At 41.8% G+C, this 17,922-nt stretch overlaps 1 pseudogene; it reads right to left on the bottom strand.

The window, feature by feature from the left end:
* The window catches only part of LOC135995934 (myosin-4-like), a 32,667-nt pseudogene extending 18,143 nt beyond the window's left edge, over nt 1–14,524 (bottom strand).
* Between the last annotated feature and the right edge of the window lie 3,398 nt (nt 14,525–17,922).

The raw sequence follows: 17,922 nt of genomic DNA, 5'->3' as shown, positions 1-17,922 counted from the left end.
GATATATGATGTCTGTTCACTAGCGTAGGTGTTTGGGTTTTTGTACAGAGACAGTACTGCCTTGGTTGTGCTGATCAGAGAATCAGTGTCCCACCTAACACTGCTTTGGTTATGGAAGACAGGCTTGTGTGTGCTTAAATCCCCTGAAAATTCTGACTGTCCAAACTTGTCTGAGCCTGTCTAACATGCATTGATATAAACAAGTTCAACGGGCAGCAGTAGTTCTGGTTGCAGCCATGCTGGGTCATTCTGGTAGTGTGGTGTTCCCAAGGCTGACAGTACTGCCCCTCACACATACGCCCAGAACCAGAGAAGTTCTCTGTACTACTTGCTAGTGGTATATTTCGCTTCTAATCATTGTGAAGTCTGATTTCTCATGCAAGAAATACTTTAAATGAACAAAATTTTTGCCATTAGTTATACCATCTCTTCCACAAGGACTTTACCTTGGTGTGGCCAAATCTGTATTGGTTGTGGTCAACATCAATGGAGGAAAGGAGCTTTTCTGAAGCCTTTTTGCTGTCAATGAATTGGCCTTCTGGAATGGCTGAGGCATTAAGAATCTTGTACCTGTGGTAAGAAGGTTGCAAGCACTAGTTGGAAACAGGGTGAGGAAAACAGTATCCATCGTATCTCATAAAATATATGGAAGCTGAGTTATCTGAAAGTGGCTGAATATGCCATCTGAAATCTAGACAGTCTTGGCTGAAAAGAACGTGATGACAAGTGGACACGTCTTCTCATCACAGGAATCTGTTGGCTGTATAACAACAGAGTATGTTGTTACATACAAAATTAATGTGTGTACTTAGGAGTGTCTGCAGGTCCAGTAATTAGGAAGAACAGAGTGAGAACTTGTCAGCTTCTTCTCATCTTGTTTCATTGATGAGAGGAACACTACTCAAAGTTGAAGATGAATTAAAACTACTAACAAAAATCACTTATATTCCAAAGGAAATTAAAATCTTGCACTGCTTACAGTCTCTACAAGTTGCACGACTGAATTCTTGAGTTTAAACTAAAAATGGCATAGTATTATTCTGTATATGCTAACAGTAGTCCTAGCATTTCGCAAGGTTACTTAGTGATTAAGGTAATCCTGTGTCATGGACAGGACCACCTAATCCTTCTGAAGGGGTTTCTTCAGATACATCAAAGAGGATGTGTGACTGTACACTGGAGTGCTTCTTATTCTCAAATCTATGTTGAAAGGCTATATGTAAAATCAAGACAGTGATAATGGTGCAGTGAATTTATTCTCTATTTTAGGCTTCTATTGTAGTTCCTTCTGAACTTCAGCACTTCTCCTTTGCACTTTATGGCTCTTGACCATGGCCATTATGGATAGATTCCTTCACTTGTCACATCAAATTATAATTTTACAATTGAGATAAGATAATGACTTATTGAACATCAGGTTGCAGGGCATTTTCAGAGAGGTCTTGGGTACTTTTCATACCAGTTCAGCATGGAAGATGCTAGTGTTACACTTTACTATAACAGCAGCCGGTTCTGATTCAGCATTTTATAGCAACAGAGTTCACATGAACCAGTTTGTCTCCTTTTTAAAGATGAGGAAAACAAGGCACGGGATGCAGGCCAGGTTCAGGCCACTGGCAAAGCCCTGGATTTTTGAATGCTTAGTCAGTGCAGTGTAAGGAGGCTGTGCTGATGTGTGTTCGTTTTTATCTGTACTCTGGGAGACTTTAAAAGAGCAGTCTCTGATGCCGCTTAATTCATTACACTACAAGCATTTTGCACCTCTTTGAGTCATTGGGCATTGACTACAATTTAGAAATTATACTGCTTCTGATAAATCAAGAAATCACTGGTCTGATCAAAGAGAGAAAGACTGGAGTGACCTAAGGCAGTGTTAATGACTTAGTTCCCTTAAATGCCAGTAATCTAGTCTGATTCAGAAGGTGTCTCTCCATGATGTTACCAGACTTGTCACCTGAGTTGTGGGTTTCCTGAGTCCTTATCTTAACAGACAGTAATAACTGAGGACCTACCGTTGCTTAAAGTCTGCATAAAGGATTCTGCTTGGAAACCCCTTCCTGCAAATTCTGATGCCTTCTAGAACCCCATTGCACCGCAGCTGATGCATCACCAAGTAATGGTCCATTTCACCTTAAATAAAACACATCCATCATGACTCTCCTTTTCTTCCAAAGCATCTCCATATGTATTAGCATTCCAGAATTACCTTCCTTTTTTGATAAAATTCAACCAGTTCTTGATTAAAGATGCAGGAAGTGAAGAGAGAATGGGCTTTCCTTTCATACAAATTGCAGAGAGTTGCTTCAGTGAGCTGAGCTTTACTGAGAATGCCTGGGCCAGCAGTGCTTGTGAATCACCGGTGGCCAAAAGGCCTAAGACCACATTACTCAAAAATGGCAGGAGAGCGCATTAGGAGACCAGCTGAAAAATCTTCAACAGCATCAGCATCCTCATTGGATAAAGATAGAGGTGACACAAGGTAGAGTTTAGTACCATCTAGGCAATCACCTCTTCACATTATTTAAGATTTTATCTTGGATATGCCATACAAGTGTTGACTATACTCAAACTTGATTAGATTTGATAGATAGATAGATTCCAAAACAGGAGTGGATAAGCAGGTCGCTTAAAGCTCTCAGTCTGCCTGTAGAGGACAGTTGATTAAAATTGAAAGAATTATCTTTCTCTTCCTAAAATATCTATTTGATATAATAATCAATGGTATTTCTAAATCTTATTCCCAAATATTATAAACGAAGTACAACTGGCAGAATAAAACCCTCTTGGAATCACTTTGTCATGAAGGAATTTCCATCAGCGACTAGAGACATTAATTAGTACATAATGGTCCATATGCTTAACTCTATCATTCAGCATAATCAATAAAGGTGTACCCAAAGGACTTGTTAGAAAAGTCATGCATAAGCAGCCTAAAACCATCCAACAATTAGAAGATGTCCAGTTTCTCTTCCTTCACTCCACCATCCTTAATTTTGCTCACACAGTACTACATTTTTTTTTCCTTAAAAGTCAAGATTCCCTCTGAGTCACCTCTGTGAAAACAACCAACTGAACCTGAAAATGACAGCCATACCTGGCAAAATCATTCATTCAAATATGCCTTTCTATTTTAGTAGGTTTCCTTAATTGCCCTCTTACACTTTCTCAACTGTTAAGGCTCCAGTGGGATTCCTCTTTCCTCACTTTAGGATATGAAGTGTGGACATTTCCATTTGGGCTTTCATTTAGTCAGGGGAGTGAAACAATTTTTTTTCTAGGATGTGATTAATCTCATCTAAAGATAAATGTATAAAAGGAGCCAGATGAATCATACTTTAAAATGCCAGCTTCTCTCCACTGAGTATAAAAGGAGTTTGGCTGATGGCTGAAATGTGAATGTCATACATATGCATGTTGCTTAAATCCTGCTTGTGGTCTTCAGAGTTACTCAGAGAGACATAAATGAGAAAGGCAAGAAATGTTCTGAAATTTGTCTTTTGTTTCCTGAGCAGATTAAACAGCTGCTAAGCTCCTGTTTTCTGGTACTCCTGTTCCATTTGCTACATTCTACTAGTATCTACGTTTTCATTCTGCCAGTATCAGACCTCATAATGATTAGACTCCTAAAACCCACACAGGCAACTCTCTCCCCAAGTACGTTAATTTAATGGCCACATGAAAATACTCCTGAACTTGACCATTCTTAGAGACTGAATCCTTTGTGAGAGTTTGATAGTTAATTAAAGGAAAAAACGTAACTTTACATCAAAATGCTTTCCAAGTGCTAGCAGCACCCAGCAGCTTGTACATGGAATTCTACAAACGATGTATAATTTATTTGACAGTCTTCCAGCTCAGTGAATCAGATCCTAACACTGAATATTTAGAAATCAGTAAATGGTCTTGGGCTGAACCCAGCGGTTCTGTATGACATGGTGGTCCTAAAAACCAGGCATTTGTTAGGGATTTGCTAATGCTGTTAGCCTCAACAGGCAATTTCATAATCTGTAATCAATCTCCTCTTTATCATCTTCAGCTCTGTACACGTGTTAAGTAAAGACAGGTGAGTGTTATGGACCATGTAATGCTCAAAGTTTTACAGTCACAGTAAACAATACAAGAAGGTTTACTTGGGCACTGTCCTGTAGGCCAACCCTCACAAGAACTTCCCATGGAAAGGGAGCTGTTCTGGAAGAAGTTGGTGTGGAAGCTAAGCAAGCCGATTCCCTTCAGTCCCGTGCCTTCAGAGTATAATGATGGACTTACCAGGTGTCTTGGTCTCATTAGGAATCAGGCAACGCACAAAGTGAGGATGAGTACTTCTCAGGTTAGTCATCAACTTGTTTAGGTTTTCCTGTGATAGAACAAAATATGGGTTTGAGCTTTAAGCTACAAAGGTTTTGCATTCTTATTCAATATCAAGGAGTTACAGAATCACGGAATGGTTTGGACCGTAAGGGCCTTTGAAGATCATCAAGTCCAAACCTCCTGCCATGGTCAGGGACATCTTTCACTAGATCAGGTTGCTCCAAGCCCTGTCCAACCTGACCTTGAACACTTACAATGATGGGGCATCCACTGGTTCATGGCTCATTTAAAAGGAAATTCACATACCCTGAACACAGCAGACACGGTCTGGAAAGAGCCCCCCTTCTTCTTAGCTCCCTTCTTGCCTCCACCACTGTCACCTTGGAAGTAGATAGGGGGTGAACAGTTAGAGTAAGCAGTATGTTTTGTAGGCCTCACCTTCCATTCTTTGGTAATGGGCCAATGAAATAACTAATTTTCAATTTTAAATATTAACTCACTGCTTCATGAGAGTCTCAGTGAACTGCTGCTAGCTGGTTGTTGATCAGTGTATGGTATATTTGCTCTCAGATGCAGGATTTAGGTTGCATCATAATGTGTATGGTTTTAGTGATATGGAGCACTATGGCCTGACATAAGTTTCATAATAGTGTACTCAGTACTACTAGTCAAATTGCTTTTACTTATAGATCTCCTCCTTTTTTGTTTGTTTGTTTGTTTTTAATTATGTGAAGGGCTGCAAGAATGTGGCTCAGCAGTGGACATTCATTTATCAGTGTGGTGAAGCCTTCCTTAGAAAAATCTCCTAATCGAATGTTCCAGGTGAAGAATAAGGCTCTATTCTGAGTTAAGGCACCCCCAAGGCAGGAAGGAAATCATAGTCTCAGGAATACAAGTCCAAACAGCTTAGTGCCTTTTCATATTTGCTGCAATGTTGAAGCCAATTAAATCGTGTCTTAAATTGAGTGTTTATGCTCTGAATTTCACACCTTATTGAAAGTTTCATCCCCACAACCTTTTCTTCTCACCTTCCTTATGTTGATGATACCTGCAAGGATGACAGCTGACTCATCCCCACTATCTCCTAGGAGCTTGCTCAGACATATTGTCGTGTCAGCCAAACTGAGCTGCAGGGACTTTCTTCAGCCTCAAACCCTGCTGTCCATATGCCTGATGGTTGAGTTGACTACTACTGTATACTGTCTTTTCTTTTTGCCTAGCATGCGGGCTGCCAGAATATTGGGGACTTTTTTGTAGAAATCTGTGTGGCCATTTTTGGTAAGGCAGAAGTCTTGACTGTCCAACTTGATGGTCTTCAGTTTCAAAAAGGGCAAGAGATTGGACTGCTCTCTGATGCCCCTAGGGGACTTCTAAATTAAATTATCTGTCTCTCATTTTCCCTGGCAACACCAGGACTGTTCAGGTGGATATGAAATAGTTCCATGGTCTCCTTCTAGTTGTTCCTGTTCACCTCAGGAAACAAAACTCTGTCCCCAAAGACTATGAAGTGCTTGCATTTGCATGTATATTTGTCACCTGCCTAGAGGATGAGTAAACATGCACATGATTCTCAACACAGCAAGTCAGGAAACATATACCTCCTGTCACTTTGATTTGGACTTGCTGAATTTTACTTATCTGCACCACATGAATGTGGTGTTTTCAGCAATTCTGCATGTTGGTATCTTAGATTTGGCATATCTGGGTGCACGCAAAAACAAGGTCACATTAGCAGATGATAGTCTATGGTATACCACAGAGAGGAGAAGCAGGAGTAGATTTTAGTTGATTCTTGCCTTATCGATCATCACTGAAAAATAACTTACTTGTTTCTGCACCAGCATAGTTAGAGAAAAGGAAGGACAGCAGCTTCAAGGATGATTTCTGGTACAGCCCCACAACAGTTTCATTCAAAGGATCCTTGTTCTTATCAAGCCAGCCAGAGATGTTGTAGTCCACTGTGCCAGCATAGTGCACCAGGGAGAAGTGAGCCTCAGCCTTGCCTTTGGCAGGTTTGGGCTTCTGGAAGTTGTTGGACTTGCCCAGATGTTGGTCATAGAGCTTGTTCTTGAAAGAGGTGTCAGTTGCCTTGGGGAACATGCACTCCTCTTCCAGGATGGAGAAGATGCCCATGGGCTGGGAGAAATATGAATGCATGAAGAAAATAAGTGGTGGGGAGAAAAAAGTAAATAAAATGTCACCTTGCATATGATTTGTGCCTTGTTTCAGTGACTAATTTGTACTGCACAATGTCCTAATACATCACTAGTTACTATAATAATTAGGCAAACTATAATGATTGTGTTGCTCAAGCTATTACTCATGAACATAGCAATGTGACAATACTGTTTACATACATCTTTTACTGAAAGGCTGTATATATATATGTATTATAATCAATTGTTTCAATCATCTTTATGCTACATCGTTAGTAAGTACATTTCAGCATCCAGCTTGTGGTACTGATGCTGTTGTGTATGTCTGCTACAAAGCTATCAGGTTGCAATTGTCAACGTGAACTTAATTTGATGGCTCCTCAGGAATGTGGATAGATAACTAAAATCTGACAAACTTGTGTTCTGTCTCCAGTGAACGTGCATGATGGATCAGATTTTCCTCACGCTCATTTGGAGTGTAAATGGCAATAATTTGGGACTGTAGAACAACCGTAGACTTTCAATTTGTCTCAGAATTCTATTTAAAATTGGAAGTATTTCAACACAGAAATGTAGGCACATTCTCAGCGACATCAGAGTTTTCATCTGAGCAACATTAGGTATCTCCTGATAGTGCAGATAAGCACATCCTCTCATTTTGCTAGACACGGATGTGACCTGCACTTCCTTGGCCTAGAGAGAATTCTTGGAGTTCCTTCTTTGTATGAACCTTTTTTTTTCTTTTTTTCTTTTTTTTTTTTTTTTTTAATTAAATAAGATGCCATTTGATGCTTACATCTGATCTCAGCTAGACAGCTGCCAGAGCTAGCATAAGGGATCCTCCAGAGCAGCAGCAGCCACAGGAGGTGGATGTTGGGCAGGAATGCCATGCTTTGAATGAAGAATTTGCTCTCTAGGTGTGGCTGCTGTCTCAGAGCTCTGGGGTTAGCATTCATCTTGCCTAACTGTAGGCATCTATAAAACAGAATCTAGATCTGAGTTAGCTGTCCATATTGCTCTTCTGCAATGGAAGTATTATAAAGACATTTCACAGAATCATCAACAGAACATACTTCGTAAGGAGATTATTTGCTTCCTAGAAGTATCTGCTTTTCTCCTGTCTTTACAAAAGAGACTACGGCCTTAGGTCAGCATAGGTGTTCTGATTCCTTTGGCTTCAATACTGTGTATTGCATAGATATGTGACACAAAATGTGTGAATACTGAACAGTAAGTGTGGATTTTGGGTGTTAAACAGAGCAATAGGCAACAGGCACTAGCTGTGACTAGTAGTGCGGCCTGTAGATGCTGTTATGTGGTGGGAAGTGTAGGAGATTAGCAAGAAATGCGAGGCTCATATGTCAAAAGGTGTAACCCATGGGCATGAATACTGAGCAGTGAACATGCATGTGGGATGGCTGAATCAGTCACTGGGCACTGGGCATGAATGACGGTGCTGGGAACAGATACATGTATGCTTCTGAGAAGGAAGATGTTTGGGTATGTGCATGTTGGATTTGCACATGATATGTAAGTGCTGTGCACAACCACTGGCTGCTGGCTTTTAACGTAGCAGTGAGGGGTTGATTCCCATTAAGATCGCCAGTGCAGAAGCAGTGGGCAGCGACAGAGGGGCCAGAAAGAGTTGTGTTGCTAGAACCAAGAACTTAATTCTATCCATTACTATAAGGAGTAAGACTTGAAGTTCACTTTACTGTTAAAGGCAGTCTTGTTAAAGGCATCAAATTAGCATTGTGTACCCCATCTTCCTGCCATCCCAGCCATGTTGTTCAGGAAATCATTGTGCAGAAGCAGCCTGTCCAAAAGCTTTGATTGTATAAACTGCCTCTTACGTGAGAGGGTAATTCAACAGTAATGTGTCAATTTATTAAGAATAACTGGAATAAAATAAATGACCATGAAAGAAATGTGCTCTCCTAAAATGAAAAGATTTCCTGTACCTTCTCAATCAGCTCAATGCAGGCAGCCAGGTCCATCCCAAAGTCAATGAACTCCCATTCAATTCCTTCTTTCTTGTACTCCTCCTGCTCCAGCACGAACATGTGGTGGTTGAAAAACTGTTGTAGTTTCTCGTTGGTGAAGTTGATGCACAGCTGCTCCAGGCTGTTGAACTGTAAATTCAAAATAAAAAAAAATGGTAGTTAGTTTGGAGAAGTCATCAATGGGCAAGCATGCCTACCATAACGCACATCAAAAATTTCAAAGCCTGCGATGTCCAGGACACCAATGAAATGCTGTCTGGGCTGCTTGGTATCCAGCTGTTGGTTGATTCGAGTAACCATCCATAGGAACATCTTCTCATAGACTGATTTAGCCAATGCACCCACTGAATTGTACACCTGTAGGAAACACAGCCGTGGAGAGTAATGAAAGTTGAGTTAGCTTTAAAGTTGAAAGAGCCGTCTGAATAAAATGGATAGCTGATCATCTGTCTAAGTACCTGTTGGACATTTTGTCCTTTAGTTACATATTCATTCCCGACTTTCACCCTGGGATAGCACAAAGCCTTGAGCAAATCAGCAGAATTCAGACCCATCAGGTAGCCAGCTTTGTCAGCCACTAGGATCAGAGATAGCAAATTATTTTAAAAGAGACAAAGAAAGGTGTCCTGGTTTTCTATGATGTTTCTGCTACAAGGAGCCTACTCTCAGTGCTACTGAAATGCATTTATTGTCAAGGGAAGCTCCTCTACAGTCCCGTGGAGAATGTTTTCTCTCTAACACAGGTGGTGCCTCAGCTGTAGCAAATTCCTGTTCCACACCTCGAGGGCTGCAGCAATGCTTCATCTTTATTATGTCTCTGTTTCCTTGAAGTGCATAAGTTGAATAATTGACTTTGTGGAACTTGCAACAAACTTAAAAAATTTAGTTTCTGGAAGGGAAAATCATTCTCAAAGTGTTGGGCACTTTGTGGGATGGGGTTACTAGCTTGTCTCCTGGTGCAGTTCACAACCAAACTCTGCAGTCAACACTACCTTCTGTGCTGTCTGGCTCTGCCTGCTCCTCCCGCTGCTTCTGTTTGAACTTCATGTTCCCGTAGTGCATGACAGCCCCAGTCAGCTTGTACATCCCCACCTTCTCCTCGGGGCTGAAGCCCAGGATGTCCACAGCGCTCTGCAGAGGCCACAGGCAAGTTGGGGAAGGTCAGAGGAGCAGAAGGGCTGAAGCACAGGGTGCTGTTAACAGGCACCGGTGCTGTCATGAGGAGGTGGGGGTTCTCCCCTGCCCGCAGCACAGGGGTTGCAGGGCCTGGTGCTTGATGGCCCTGGCTCGGCTGGGCCTCCTGGGCTGTGGGGCCAGGCCACCGTACTCACGTCTGTTGCCAGCAGCTCCTCGCTGTCGTCAATACTGGCGACAGTGACTTCTCCTTGGCTCACGTAGGGGAAGTCGTAGGGATTGGTGGAGATAAGGAGAAGATCTGCAGGTATACAGGACACCTTTGATGGCACTGCAGCAAGTCACAGCGGAAATAGCCAAGCCCAGCACCGCTGGCACTCACCAATGAGCTCTGGCTTCTTGTTGGACATTATCTGGTAGAAAATATGATAGCTCCTTTCACTGGCCAGCTGGAAAGTCACTCTGGATTTCTCCAGAAGATCTAACCAAAAGAGAGATGCTGTTAGTCTCCTGGTAAACTTGAGATCATAAATGCACAAATTCTGCATGCACTGACTTGCTCCAACTCACAGGTTTCGATATCCGCAGAGGCCAGCTTGCCAGTTGCTCCAAAGTGTATCCGGATGAATTTTCCCTATCAAGCAGTACAGATGAACCCATTTGTTATAGCAATCAATGGATAAGACATGTATTAGATATCTGCATTCCGGCAAATCTGAAATGAACTCACAAAGCGTGAGGAGTTGTCATTCCTCACGGTCTTGGCGTTGCCAAAGGCCTCCAGCAGTGGGTTGGCCTGGATGATCTGATCCTCAAGCGTTCCCTAGTTACAGGAAAAAAAACCTTCTTATAAAACTTCACTACTGGTTAATAACAAATATTGAAAAGGAGATTTTTCTAACATGTAAACTTTAACCTAAAATTTAGCAGGGAGTTTGAAATCTGCACAAGAGGTGCTTCTGTGTTGCAATTCACAAAGACCATGATAGCTAGAGAAAATATGAAAATTATGGAATTATTTCTGGAGTTTTCTTGAACCCAGGACACACAGAGGTACAGCCTTTAATAGGAAGCACCTAGCAAGGCAGAATGTAAAGTTTTGCAATTGTATTCAAACAAGCAACAGCCTTTCTGAATGCAGACATGCTTCAAAAAGAAGAGTGGGATATGGACAAAGCCTGAGACTCAAATACCAAACTTAAAAAAACAGGGAACAGAAAGTCTTCGAGTTTTTTGCTGCATGACTGCAGAAGGAACAATCAACATGTATTGTATCACTCTTGTTATCTGCAAAAATATGGGAGGAAAGAAGCTTCTGTGACATTACATCTCTCTTTTTCTGTGCAATGCAGTTCAGGAAGCAGAGTCACCATGTGCTTTTTTGGAATCACAGAGCAAAGCTTTTCTCAAGGCTTCTAGCAAAGTCATGACTGATCTCTATGTACTCAGGGCATGAAAATGTTTCCAGGGATAATTTCCAAGACAGAGATGGAAAAGAAAGAATGAGAAAAAAAATCAGGTTTTATCCAGATGAAAGATTAGTGGCACAGCTCAGGTTGCTGAATCTTTGTACATGGTGTTCAGTGTAGCCTTTAGAGCCTTGTGATGGAGAGGGAGTGCCATTCCCAACTCTGTCTGCAGATGGCACAACGGGTTCAAATTAGTTTTTATTAGTCCACCGTGAAGGTGGATCCTGTAAAATTAAGGCAACACAGTACTATATGAAGGTCTCTGTATTTTTTTTCATAAAAATTACCAAATTCCTAGAGTAATGCTCTCCCACATGTCTCTTTCAGCTTTCTAAATGAACTTCAGAAAAGAGGAGGAAGAAAGGCAAGGAGAGGAGAGGAGAGGAGAGAGGAGAGGAGAGGAGAGGAGAGGAGAGGAGAGGAGAGGAGAAGAGAGGAGGAGAAGTATGTGTAAATGCAGCTGTCTTACACCAACACCACACCCCTTTTTAGTGCACAGCTTTGACCAGGGAACTCACAAGGGAGCATCATGCATGGAAAACAGCATGGAAGAAGGTGCAGCAATTCTTTATACAAGTTCGTTCTGGAGTCCTTTCTACAGGCTGGGTGACAAAGCTCTGGAAGCTGAGAAAGTATTCTGGGGAAATGCTGTTACATGCTTCCCTTATCCATACACTCTTGCCTGGCGTCTGGTTTCAGCCTCCATCTGAGATCGGATACTGGGCTACACAGAACTATAACCTGAATGTTTTATTTAATGTTCTTGTGAAGAGGCAAATACTACTGTTACAGAGATTGTAAATACCAAAAAGCCAGAGTATTCTGTGAATAAACTTGGAAGAGGGCAGAACAGCTTGTTGTCCTGAGAACCAGGTGACTTTCCTTATATCAAACATGGTCAGTACATCTCTTAGCTGTATCAAAGTTTTTCTGAGATCAGTCCTGGCATAGTGAGCAGCTGGTGAAAGCTGAGCCTAGGAGATTCTGAAATGCTGCTGATGGAAAGAGTGCTTGTGATGAGCTTGCCTTGGCCGTAACAACCCGTCAATCACAGACACCTGCCTGAGTGTGAAAAGAATATTCAGCCTTGGAATCTCCTTAGGTTCTGCTGTGCCCTTGGGTACTCAAATAACATGCTGACACGTGTCACCCGCTTTGATGCACATACCATCTCACAGACTGGTGACATGCACTTGTACCTCAAGGATGTTTGTTGCATGCTCCGTACTAGGGAATGAAACTCAAGCCGTGCAAATGCACCAATGGGCTCTGATTACAGCAGCTGGGCTGCTCAGCAGAAAGGGGCATCAGAGTATGTGCTTTCTTCCCTGGAAGGATCCTTTCTGAGGTTCCTTTCTAACTGTCAGACAAGTGGTCGCAGCTGTCCCAAATCTGTCCCTTTTCTTGTGCTGCCTCTCAGGACTGTTACGTTGACCACAGGCAGGAGAACAAGGCAACAGAAACTACTACCTGATGCAATAAAAATGACTCTGACTCCAGCACAACCACTCTGGAGCTCAGGGCTCCTGCAGTCCCCTGTCAATAGGAATGAAACAAGCAATAGGAATGGCACAATCGCCTGACAGTGGGAACCGACTGCTTGTGTTGCACTTGCAGCCGCTCAGGTGCTGTGGATGTGGCCAATCTCATAGAATAATAATGGATAGATACATAGACAGTCAGCACAGAGAAAACTGCTGTCTTACACTATCTTCCTCTCCCCGGTGAAGACCTGCCCTGTGTAAATGGAGAGTAGAGAGAAACTGAGTCTTGGGCCTTTCCTACATTAAGAAAATACTTATTTAAGTAGAGTTCCACTAGTGTTCAGAGGGATGGAGGCAGGGGTAAATGAGGCTAAATAAGTGTGCTTGCCCTGTGCATCCTGGCTGTCTCCTCAGTTGTACTACACTTTCTGCATTTTGATAGTCCTGCACCTCAAAAGTATGCATTGATAGTTTCTGCTCTGCAGGCACAGTTTTGGGGAAGCACTAGACGGGGGAGCCAATGATATACCTGCATTTTGCCGGGCTGTTGCTCTTTCTTCTTCTCACCAGTAACTGCAATTGTTGCAAAGTACTGGATGACACGCTTTGTGTTTACAGTCTTCCCTGCACCAGATTCTCCACTGTTGAAATGAAAATATTAAATTGTTACAGGAAACAGGAAACATTTTTACTTCTCTGTCAGATTTGTCACACATACCAAAATATACTCACGTGATAAGGATTGACTGATTGTTACGATCTGAAAACAAAGTCACAGAAAGAGCTATTCAAACGAGATGTGAAGGTCTTCTGTTCATCAGACATAACTAACTGATCGTTAGTCTGCCGGTAGACTTTTTTGTGCACAGAGGAATGGAGCAGCCAAAAATCTAACTCCAAGCGGTGGTTCTTTATAAGGTTTCCCACTTACCTTTCGTTTGTTTGTTTGTTTTTTAATCTACAGACCTTGGCTTAAATAGTTTAATCAGAATCAGATTCTCTCCTATGTTCCTTCCATAATGTTTCTTTAAATTCCTTACTAGGAGAGTGGGCAGAAAGCCATAGCCACTGCCTTTCCTCCATTATCTGACAGCACAGAGGTCATTAAGATGCCACAGGCAGTCTAATCTCGAGTTGTGCCATGGGACTATGGGAGCTGTTGCCATCAAGCACTGAGTAGAACAACACCTAAGATGCCTGAACTGTCAAGTCTTCCTTGACCAAGCAGCCAGCCCTGTGTATATCAGGGTTTCCCATTCTTGCCAAATGACTCACCAGTCAGCATGAACTGATAGGCGTTGTCAGAGATGGAGAAGATGTGTGGAGGAGCCTCCTGGCGCTTCTTGCCTCGGTAGCCAGACACCACCTCCGGGTTGTACACCGGCAGCCACTTGTAGGGGTTGACGGTGACACAGAAGAGACCCGAGTAGGTCTGCGAGGAAGGGAGACAGCACGTTGCCTTCCCCTTAGCCTGGCAGAGCAGTTCCTCCCAGCTCCCCAAAGGAAGACTGCTGCTGGTACTTACGTAGATCATCCAGGCTGCATAACGCTCTTTGAGGTTGTACAGCACAGCGGGTTCGTGGAGGTGGGTCATCATGGCCATGTCCTCGATTTTATCAAATTTTGGAGGATTCATGGGAAAGACTTCGTCATCCTTTACAGTCACAGTCTGACAAAACCAGAAGGGAACAAAAGGAGAAGAAATCTAAGCCAGAGAACTGCCTGAACTGGATGATCATGTATGAGTAACAGCTGGTATCACTTACTGTATCATCTTGTGTTTTAACTGTGACTTTGCCACCTTCTCTGCTCTGTATGGTACCTTTCACATACATTTGCTTTTCATCCACTACAAAACAGGCTGCCTTAGCGTCAAATGGGCGATTCTGGGCTTCAATTCTCTCCTTCTCAGACTTCCGTAAATAGGGAGCAGCTTCTCCAAAAATTGCCATCTCTGCATCTGAACTCATGTCGGAAGTTGCTCTGAAGGAATTCAGAAAAGTTTCAGAGAGCCTGTGCATTTGTAATTTATATTTATCCAGAAAGCGGTCATGTTGTCAGACACTTATCTTCTGCCTCAATTCTAAGTATCTGCTGAAGACATCCTAATAAAGTAAATTACTTTTGTAGACAGAGGTGTATTGTCTCTGAAGACATCCCCCATCAACAGGCTGCCTGTGTGCCCAAGTGAGGTTTCAAAAGCCTCTCCTGCTGTACCTTCACCTGTAATTCACACAGCTGCACAGCTGCATACTTCTCAAAGCCACATACACATAGCCACTTAGATAGATTGTTTCATTAGACATCTAAAAATTTAGACACAAGTAAGATCCGTAAATTAAGCAGATAGGCTCTCACACATGATTTTTACGTGGAGGTATTCTTGGCACCCTTATGTTTTCTATGTTTTAATACCAGGCAGTGAAAGTTCAACTAGTTTGTTTGTACCAAACACTGGAACAAATTGTGAGGGCTAGTCATCACCTATCTAAAGCCAAGCCTGTTTATCATATGAAGCAAACGGAAAACATATTTTCAGATTTGTGGGAAAATTAGCTAATGAAGGAATATAATATATATAGTAGGTAACAATAGCATAAAATTATCTAGGTAAATAAGCACTTGATAGAACATCTCAAAGAATTTCAATTACGAAGTACCTTTTAGGTTTAATGTATTAATTATATAGAGTAATATTTGTTATGAATCACTAAAAGACAATTGATGTGTACCAGTATGTACCAGGCTAGTAGAAATATTTCATAAAACTTTATGTTCAGTTTTAATTTAGATTTTTAGCAATATCTAGTAGAAGTTCTTCAACACAAATAGATACTATTGGTTGCCATAGTCAGAAGGACTGATGTGGATAATCCAAGAGCATCTGGAAATAACACAGGCAGAAATAATGTAGGCAGAAATAATAATAATAAATAATAATAAGAATAAACAGAATGTTATTCCCCAGGCAAACTAACATACAGGCTAGCAAAAAAAAAATTAAAACAATTTTAAACCCGTGGTACTTCATGGGCTGTCTGATGCACTGTGGTACTAAAAAAGATAGAAGGACAGAACTGAACAACTCGAACGTATACTTCCAAGGGATCGTAGTACTGAAACAATCAACATGGGGTAATTTTATGTGCAAGAAAATGATGAAAGGAGTCTGAAGGCATTTGTGATGCTGATTTTGGATACATTGCTGTGGAAGTGCAGATCTCTCTTGGCAAAACCTTTCTGTTATTGGAAATGCACTTTGCAAGACTTTGAGGGACTGCATCTCTCAAGAACCTCTAATACTCAGTAATTTCAAAGCACAGAACCCAGAACCTTTAACTTACTTTGAAAGTATTATTCTATGTATGTAGAATATAGCATTTTTGCCTATGCGATCCTGCCTCTGAGTGACTCAGGGGATGCAGCATTAAAGAAAGAGAGAAATTATTTCACAGTGTCCATGAAAAGGTTAAACACAGCATCAGAAAATGCCAGTAGGTTATCAGAAAATTTCTCGGGGGTGCATAGTCTGTTAAACTACTGAATGACAGGAAATAGTGTAAAATTTAGATCTTTATGCATTCATGAACAGAGAAGGTGGCATTCTCTGGGACAGTAACCTGTACTTCCATCCCTTTCAGCTTCAATTTCAGTGAGCATTTTTTGGTATTAGGCACATGTGTGGAGGGTTCCTTCTGTTGCTCTGGTTAACTCTCCCAAATGGGAAAGTGGCAGCCGTGTCCCTCAGCCTGAGCAGAGACCCTGGGTCCCTGTGCACTGGACCAGTGGCCAGGCATGATTCCTGAGCTAGAGTGACTGGAGGAGGTGGCCATGCATTCTAACACCATTTAACATGCTCCATCACTAACCTTCCCCAGAAAAGTTAAAAGGGAATGCTGCATATTAAGTTGTCTGTGAAGGTGACTCTTTGTACATAAACAGACCTTTGTTCTGGTTTCAGAACCTGTGTGATAAGCCCAAGTCAGCATATGATATTCTAGACGTTATCCCAGAGGAAACTAACTCAAGGCAGGGTAAGCTTAGATCCTTCTTGAATTGTACTTCGAGCCTTCTCTCTGAACATGACCTCAGGTTCAGGCTTTCAGCAGTTGTGCAGGTGGCAGGGGGTGAATTTTAATCATCTATAAACCCCAGGATCCCAGGTAATACCATAAAAAGACATTACTGTGGCTGTCGCTCATGTCCTCTTGGCTAAGCTTGAGTATCTGTCACTTCTCTTTCCAGAGAAATGGAGTATTTCCTACCGAGAACTGTGCATATGCTCATATTGATTAAAACAGCATATATCCTTTTCAGTGAACCTCATTCTACGACATGGTCTTTTGCCACCTGCCCTTGCCATTGTCTGAGTGAACTTCACTTATTTCTCAGCATCGATTAGCAAAACTACATGTTATTTGTTAAACTCTTACCTTCAGGGAGCCCAGGAGGAAATCTGCTTGCAGTATCTGTGTGGAATAGTTAAAGAAAGAACAGAGAGGGTTAAATAAAAACCAATTCATTGTCTTGGGCATATGGTCTGTTGAACATTTATACATGTTTTGTAGTCTCTCCCAACAGCTGAACTGTACACAGACCATTACAACTCTTGCACTGGAGCCAAATCACACAGAAAATTGTGTATTCCCCACGTTACTGTGATCTGCAGAAAATAAATCTAATGTCTAAGAAAAAATTAGCTACATTACATATATTTTCCCTATCAATTTAAACTGCCTTCAGAGTTAGTTTTCCTGAGCCTTTCACAGTGCTTGGGGGTAACAAAGTTTGTAGAGGGCCCCTGCAAGGAATGGCATGTTGTGGCTTTTCTGCTTCTACTTGTGCCACCACACTGGAGGGGTTTGGGTCGTATAACCTTCACGTTGCATGTAAAGCATGACCTGGAATGTTAGAAGTGGGGAATGAGAGGAAAATGCCTTTATATATTCCATTTCTTTGCACAGCTGTGGAGATGCCATGGTTATAGAGTATGAAGCGAGCAAATGGGACTTACCGTGAGATGCGGAGGTAACAAAGAATAAGGTTGCCTTCAGCTGTGTCTCTTTATATGTAATCTCCTGCCTACACAGAATTCAAGCACTCTATTTTTGGTCAATAATAATTTACTCTTTAGTTGTAAACGTGTTGAAGCTCTGATCTCTCTGCTAATTACTCAGAGACAGGATTGGTTTAAGGTTGTATGGAGTCAGCTGCACTGACCTGTTCTCTTCACATTGCACTGTGCCAGGATGGAGGAACCCAAGACAGCTCTGATAATACCAAATAAGGCAACACTTGGCTCCTGAATTCAAGATCTTGCTTTAACCAACAAGATTTTTTTTCAAATTGTGCACAATTATTTCTTTAT

This window comes from Caloenas nicobarica, chromosome 18, assembly GCF_036013445.1.
Source record: "Caloenas nicobarica isolate bCalNic1 chromosome 18, bCalNic1.hap1, whole genome shotgun sequence".
NCBI classification, from domain to species: domain Eukaryota; kingdom Metazoa; phylum Chordata; class Aves; order Columbiformes; family Columbidae; genus Caloenas; species Caloenas nicobarica.
Note: the sequence above shows the minus strand (reverse complement) of the source record. Positions and strands in the feature narration are given on the sequence as shown.